The sequence below is a fragment of the Physeter macrocephalus genome, chromosome 2 (assembly GCF_002837175.3).
Source record: "Physeter macrocephalus isolate SW-GA chromosome 2, ASM283717v5, whole genome shotgun sequence".
Lineage (NCBI taxonomy): Eukaryota > Metazoa > Chordata > Mammalia > Artiodactyla > Physeteridae > Physeter > Physeter macrocephalus.
Window position 1 is genome coordinate 15662005 of NC_041215.1, and position 8393 is coordinate 15670397.

Consider the following 8393-nt stretch of genomic DNA (forward strand, 5'->3'; position numbering starts at 1 on the left):
TGCCCTGCATCGGCAGGCGGACTCTCAACCACTGCGCCACCAGGGAAGCCCCCTAGTAATTTTCTTTGATGTGAAACCTACTCTATTTCACTAGTACAGACCCTCTGGTTTTTATTATTACTGTTATTATTGCTTGCCTATTATAAGTTCCCTTCCTTTTCCTTTCTGCTTGCCTATGTGGACACATTTGAAGTGAGCTTATTGTAGGTGGCTTACAAATAGGTCGTCATCTTTTATCTACCTTACCAAATTCTGTATTTATGTAACTGAGGAATTTCAGCTTCAAGTATGCTAAGACTGACTCCTGCCCTAGTTCCCCTTTAACTCTTGCTTAGTTTACAAATGAAGAAGCTAATGACGCATATTGAAATGGAAGTTAGTAGTTCTATTTGCTTTTACCTTTGTTCCTTACTTTTTAGAAATAACTAACCAGGGACTCATGGCCTGATATTGTTCCAACCGCAAGCAAGACTTGATGAAATTTTGGTGCCAATGATCGTGATAATCATCTCTGAAAATAGAAGACTACCCTCTCCCCAGCATGTAGCCCCTTCCTCCTTTCCCTGTATTATCTCTGTGCAAAACTGGGGGAGTCAGGCATTGTTCTTTGGGACATGAACACCTTCTCCCCAGAATTGCCAGATTGCCAGCTTCCTCAATAAAGCTATCTTTCCTTTTACCCAACACTTGTATGTCAGTATTGGATTCTTTTTTTTATCTTTTTGGCTGCACCACGTGGCTTGTGGGATTTTAGTTCCCTGACCAGGCATTGAACCCGGGCCCTCAGCAGTGAGAGTGTGGAGTTCTAACCACTGGACCGCCAGGGAATTCCCAGGATTGGATTCTTGAGTGAGGAGCAGTCAAACCTGGGTTCCATAACATTTAGACCATTTACATTTAAAGTAGTTATCAGTATGTTAGGCCTTAAGTCTGACATTTTTATCACTTGATTTTTTTGTTCCCTTTGCTTTTCATTTCTCTGTTTCTCTTTTCTTGCTTTCTTGTAGGCACTTGACTTAGAATTCCATTATGATTCATTTATAGTGCTTTGGAGTCTACGTTTCCTATAGCTTTTGCAGTGGTTGCTCTAGATAATATAACGTGCACATACAACTTATTATGGTCTACTGGTAAGGACAATTTACCACTTCAAATGAAGTGAAGAATCTTTACTCCCCACATTTAAATAGACTTGTCTTAAGTATTTCCTCTACCTCCATCAACATAAGATGATGTTATACATTTTACTTGCACTCAAACGTGAACACAAATATCATGAGAGGATAGGTTATATTTACACTTATTTCCACCCGTTTCACTGTTCTTTCTTCCTTTCTGAAGCCACCTTCTTTTATCATTTCACTTCTTTCTGGAGAAATTCTTTCACCATTGTTTGAAGGATATGTCTGCTGGCAACAAATTCTCTTAGTTTTTCTTGTTCTGTGAAGTATTTATTTTCTGAATATTTCCACTAAATATAGAATTTGGGGTTGACAACTACTTTTCTTCACCACTTGAAAAATATTTTGCCATTTCTTCATGGCTTTTGTGGTTTCAGATGAGAAATCCCCTGTCATTCGAATCTTTGTTCCCCTATAGATAATATGTCTTTTCTCCATAGATGCTTGAAAAATTTTTTGTCTTGAGTTTTCAGAAGGTTAATTATGATGTGTCTTGGCATGGTCTTTTTGTGGGGGAAAGGCAGAAGATCTGTTTGAGGTCTGCTCAGCTTAAAGATCTGATTGAGCTCTGCTCGGCTTATTAAATCTGTAGTATTATGTCTGTCACTATGTTTGCGATATTTTCAGCTAATATTTCTTAAAATATTTCTCAGCCTCACACACTTGATCTTCTGTCTATGGGACTTCACAGACATAAATGTTACATAATTTGCTATTGTATTACAGGGCTCTGAGGCTTTTTTTTTTTTTTTTCTATTTTCTCTCTCATGTTTAGATATGGTATATTCTATTGATCTAAACTCAAATCCTGGGACTTCCTTGGCAGTTCAGTAGTTAAGACTCCATGCTCCCAATGCAGGGGGCCTGGGTTCAATCCCTGGTCAGGGAACTAGATCCTGCATGCTGCAGCTAAGAGCCCACAGGCCTCAAGGAAGAGCCCACATGCCGCAACTAAAAAAAGATCCTTCATGCTGCAATGAGAATCACCTGTGCCACAACTAAGACCCAGCACAGCCAAATAAGTAAGTAAGTAAGTGAATAAATAAATATTTAATTTATTTAATTTTAGATTCCGTGGTCCCAGTGCAGGGGGCACGAGTTCCAGCCCTGGTTGTGGAACTAAGATCCCGCATGCCACATGGTGCGGCCAAAACAGAAAAAAAAAAAAACCCCAGTAGACCAATTCTATCATCTACCATCTCAAATTTATTATTGTGCCCATCCAATGAGTTTTTTTCTTTCAATTACTATATTTTTCAGCTCTACAATTTTCATGTTTTTTTTTGTTTGTTTTTTGGTGTTTTTTTTTTGCGGTACGCGGGCCTCTCACTGTTGTGGCCTCTCCCGTTGCGGAGCGCAGGCTCCGGACGCACAGGCTCAGTAGTTGTGGCTCACAGGCCTAGCCGCTCTGCGGCATGTGGGATCTTCCCAGACCGGGGCACAAACCCATGTCCACTGCATCAGCAGGCAGACTCTCAACCACTGCGCCACCAGGGAAGCCCATTTCTCATATTTTTGCCTTGTAAGAAATTGATTTGTAGAAGGCCCTCACCCATTAAGGGCATTAGAACTGTAAATATTTTTCCCCAGTTTCATAGTTTCTTTGAGTTTGATTAGGGATTTTCCCCCATGCAGATACTTGATTTTCATGTGGTTGAATCAGCCACTTTTTAAAGTGGAATCTAGGATTTTGTCTGACTTAGAAAGGCTTTTGGTAATTACGGTAGCATTAGTGTAACCTTTACCTATGTCTTGTAGCTGGTGTGCCTGGTCCCTCTTTCACACTTTTACAGGGTTTCCCAGCAGTTCTCGCTTAGTTACTCTGCATGTGAACTTTCGAATCAGCTCCTCTAAGCCCCGAAACAGCTGGCACGACATCTTCTTGGGGCTCCTCCATGTCGTCGACTCAGGTCGCGCACGTCCTCAGGGCGCGGCACCCCGTGTGGTCTCTGACTAGCCCCCCCGGCCGTGGGGAGGGGTCGGCAGGCTGGGCACGTGGTCCAGTTCCTGCAAGGAGGGCCCTCGGGGGTCTGTAACTTCTCAGAACTAAGACCCCACTAAAGCAGAGCAACGTGAATAAGGCCCTGCGTGGGCACCACACCAGCCTCCCTGTGTGTCGGCCTGGTTCCACCACGTCACCTGGCGCAGGTGTCCCCCTCCAGCTCTGACTCCCGAGGAGGCCTGTGCGTGCCTGGTGGGGGGCGGGGGTGTCCCGCTCCTCCTCTGCACCCAGAGGAGCTGGAGCAGATGGGTGCTCCCCAGATTTGCCCCCCAACTCCGTCTAGGAGTGGCTGGGGGTACAGACTGAGGGGCGGGGGCACGGGTTCCAGGACTGCCCAGAAGGGCAGGAATTAGCAGACTTTCCCATCCTTCACCCCTGCCTTCCGTCCTCATGACAGGAAGGGCCGGAGCCCAAGCCAGTGGGACTGGGTGGACCCTCCGTGCCAGGCGCCCCTGACCAGTCCCTGACCAGCGGTCGAGGTGGTTGGGAAGCGGGGATGTGAACCCACCGCTCGCTGTCAGCTTCTGCCCCGCAGTCAGGGTGTCAGGTGGGGCCCCAGAGGACAGGAAACAGGACAGAATTGGAAATGACTGTGGCCTCGGCCGGTTCTGCGCCCACCGCCCTCCCCCTGCACAGCCCCCGACCCACAGGGATGGGCGGGGCAGCGACAGCCCAGGCCCTCACTCCCCAGGGGCAGGGACGAGGGGCGGCACCCCCAGGGCCCGGACCCTGCTCAGCCGGCCCTCGCCTGCCTCCCGCTCCCGCGCTTGAACCCTGGCCCCAGCACAGCAGCCACCCTGGCCTGGAGACCCCACAGGCCACGGCCCCCGTCCATCCTGTCCCACCCCTGGGCGTCTAAGCCTCCCCCCGAGAGGGAAGGACAGACAGCCCCGCCCACCTGCCCTGCCCCCACTCCCCTGCTCCAGTTTTCTCTTGAGCACTTAGCACAGTGAAGCACCTGAAAACATTTGACTGATTCCCACTGTTTCCTGAAGTTCACGTGGGTAGGGTGGCATCTGTTCTAGTCTCTGTGCCTTGCACAGCTCCTGGACACATAGCAGAAACTCCAGAATGAAAATAAGTTTAAAAATGCGTGACACGTAACTTTTAAAAATCGTGAATCACTATGCTGTACACCTGAAATGAATATAATATTGTGAATCAACTATACATCAATAAAAAAGAAAGTTCAAACTAAAAATAAAGACATAAGTGTGTATGACTGGAAAACATCAGTTCTAAAGGCACCTGTGGTTAACAGCACTGCACTGTGCACTTCAAATGTTCCAGGGGTGGAGCTCATGTGTTCATATTACAAAGAAAAGGAAAAGCAAGGTGAACACAATGCAATGATTGTAAGTGAAATGAAATAAGTTCTCGCTAAAAGCAGTTATAAGCAACACCCCTAAGTGTGAGGACGGGAGTGTGGTAGGATTGGAGGAGGCTGTGCTGGTGGGGAATCTGGGGGCAGCCTTGGGGGCTGACAGCATCAGGGATATGCTATCTGGAGACACGGTTCCCAGGGAAGGGACAGGACCCAGACTGTGTTCCTCTCACAGCCTCAGAAGACAGACACGAAAACCGATGGAATCTGAGAGAGACAAGATGCCTGAACGTCCTGCATGTCGTAACCAACGAGTCTTATAGAGATGAGCAAATTCACAGAAGCCTCGATGAACAGCTGCTGGGCTTGATCAAGGGGACACACATGGAACTAGGGGCTGCCTGTGCTTCTGGAGCGTACGTGCAAAGGTAGGAAGACTGATCATATACCAGGGAGAAAGCAAATCTCAACAAGCACCAAAGAAGCTGTACTGGGACTTCCCTGGTGGCGCAGTGGTTAAGAATCCTCCTGCCAATGCAGGGGACGTGGTTTCAAGCCCTGGTCTGGGAAGATCTCACATGCCGCGGAGCAATGAATCTTGTGCACCACAACTACCGAGCCTGCGCGCCACAACTAATGAAGCCCCCACCCCTAGAGCCCGTACTCCACACCAAGAGAAGCCACAGCAAGAAACCAGCGCACCACAATGAAGTATACCCCCTGCTCGCCACAACTAGAGAAAGCCTGTGTGCAGCAACGAAGACGCAACACAGCCAAAAATATAAAATCGAAAGAAAAAGAAAAAAGAAGCAGTATTATAAGGAACATTTTCTAATCACAGTGCCATTAAGTCAGGAATCAACAACGAAAAGATCATTTTAAACCCAGGGAGCTGTTCCCGTTCTCCCACTCTGGCCGCATCTAGGAATGGACCTAGAAGCCCACCATGGCCTGTCCCTGCAGGGGCCTCAGGGGGCCAGGTGTGGTGCTGATACCGACCAGGGTTCTTGGCCCCCTTAATCAATAGAAATTGATCAGCGGTCAGACAAGAAATTCAGGCAAGTCTTTATTGGGGCCCCTGCTGCAGCCGGGGGGAAGGAGAAGAAACAACAGGTACCCCTGCTTGCTCGCTCCCTGAAGTGGGGGCCGAGCTTGTTCCTTATATGGGGCGAAGTAGGTGTGTCCAGGGGTCGGGCTGGGGGGGCGGCTTAGGTGTTTTGCCCACCCCTTTGGTGGTGTTGTGCACAGAGGACCCCGGCAGTACCCTGCTTTTACTCCCGACCCCCTGCTTTTGCTCCAGGCTCTTCAAAAGTGGGAACTGGGGTTTTTGGTCTCTTTGTATCTTTTGTCCAGAATTTGTCCCAACTGCTCATGCATGCAGTTATTTTTAGTCCCATAAAGTTTCTTTGTATTTTGTTGCTCCAGGAGAGGTGTGTCTAGGTGCAAGCCTGCAGCCCTGCAGCATAGAGTCCCAGGTCCCAGCCTGTCTCAGTGTGAGGAGAGGGCGTGGGCTTTGGGAGGCTAACGTCCTGGGAGAGCAGGGTCTGCCCTGGGGGCAGCAGGAGGTCCGAGGTGGAGCAAGGAGCCCAGAGCCCCGGGCACAAGCCTGCAATTCAGCCCCGTTCTGTGAATGCTGGTGCACCCGGGGCTGAGGGATAGCACCTGTCCCAGGTAGCACCTACACAGAGCTGTGCCCTGCATTGTTCTGCACGTTGGCACAGAGGCTGGCCACTCAGACCTGCAGTGAAAACCCCTATTGGGCCCCAGGCTCAGCTCGAGGCTTCTGAAGCCTGGAGACACGTGCAGCCTGGTGGTCAGGTTGCCCAGGGAACAGAAGGAGCAGCTCCCCCTACGTGAACCCTATGGAGTCCTGCGAGGGGTGGGAGCGATGGGCTCAATGCCGGCACCCCGCTGTTATCCCAGCTTTCGGGCAGGAGTGGCTCCGGAGGTGGTCCTCCCAGGGTGTCTCAGCCGCCCACCCTCCCATCCCAGGAAGTAGCTGGACGGGATGGAGGAAGGCACTGTCTGTATGGACCCTTCCCTGGTAAGGGGGTAGGGTTGGGTGGTACCCTCGTCCAGCCTCATGTATGGTCTGAAAAAACTCCGAGGGCTTCCTGGAGGAGGTGGCCTGTGGTGCTGGGCAACAGGGCTGTTGTAGCCATGAGGCACTCGCTTCATGGGCCTGTGATCTTAAGAAAGGGTTATGGAAATGTGTGTGTGTTCTGATATTTGAGAAAAAAACTGCAGAATCACTTTAGAGCATTTCAAAAACACCTGTGTAACCAACAATACACATTTAATGGGGAGTGCTCTCTTGGGTATCTCCAGCACCCAGAACACAGTGAATGCTATGAGGGGCCATCAGTAAATCCTTGTTGATGATTTAAAAAAACCCCAAAACCCATACATTTGAAAACATCTCTAAATAGTTCATGGGTCTAAGAAGAAATCATAATGGAAACTAGAAATACTTATACCTGAGAATACCGACAGGCACGGGAAGGCAGCTAAAGTGTATTTCAGGAGAAATGTGGAGCCTTAATGTGTTTTAACCGAGTCACAGGAGACACTGGAAATCAGTGAACTGTTCATGGATTCGGGACGCTGGACGCAGAGCGGGACAGAGACTCAGGGCAGAGAGAAGAGGATGAAGGAGTACGCAGGAGGGCCCAGGAGCTGGTCCATCAAAGGCCTGGAGCCCGTGAGCACGTCCACTGGTGAGCACACAGCTTGGGGACCCGCACAGTGGGGACAGACCCCGAGAAATAATGCCAAAATCTTGGCTCTCTGTGCACTGATGCTAAAAAGCAATAGGGAGACAGAGTTTTGGAGGAACAAGAAAAATAGCTTACACTTTCCTGGCAAAGGGGTAGCACAGCAGGCTAGTGCACAAGAACTGTGCCCCCACCCCGCCCCTTCCCTGGGGAATAGAGAAAGGTTATATAGCCCAGGGCTCGTGGTCTGGGGTATGTGATAAGGCTCAAAGTAATACAGGTCTTGCATTTCTTTTCTTGTGCAGATTCATGGCCGAAGCTGGGGTCCGGCGGCTCAGCAACTGGGTCTGTTGTCCCTGAGGTTATTAGCCAGTGACCTTCCTCCTGAAATGAAGAGTGCTGCAAGGGAGTATAGGGGGGAGAAGAAGTGCCAGGTGCAAAGGGTAATTCATATGTAGTCAGAGAGTAATCATCTTTGTGAAGGACAAGTCTAAGGACAAGTGTTTGTCAGTAGTTAACAACTAAGAATAACCAAGATTGCTTAACTCTTTCAGGCCTGCTTATGTTATTTGCCAGCCTGTTCATTGTTTCCTTATTTCCTTGTTTATCAGGAAAAAAAGTCTCATTTCTACTTTTTATTTATTTATTTTTTTCGCGGTACGCGGGCCTCTCACTGCCGTGGCCTCTCCCGTCGCGGAGCGCAGGCCCCGGACGCGCAGGCTCAGCGGCCACGGCTCACGGGCCCAGCCGCTCCGCGGCATGTGGGATCCTCCCGGACCGGGGCACGAACCCGGGTCCCCTGCATCGGCAGGCGGACTCTCAACCACTGCGCCACCAGGGAAGCCCTATATTTATTTTTTTAATCCTACTTTTATTGATTGATTGATTGATTGGCTGCACAGCTTGTGGGATCTTAGTTCCCTGAGCAGGGATCAAACCCACACCCCCTGCACTGGAAGCACAGGGTCCTAATCACTGGACCACCAGGGAAGTCCCCAAGGGAGGTTATTTTTAAACTACAAGACACGACCCCAAGGGGGCCCGAACCCGGGTCCCCTGCATCGGCAGGCGGACTCTCAACCACTGCGCCACCAGGGAAGCCCTATATTTATTTTTTTAATCCTACTTTTATTGATTGATTGATTGATTGGCTGCACAGCTTGTGGGATCTT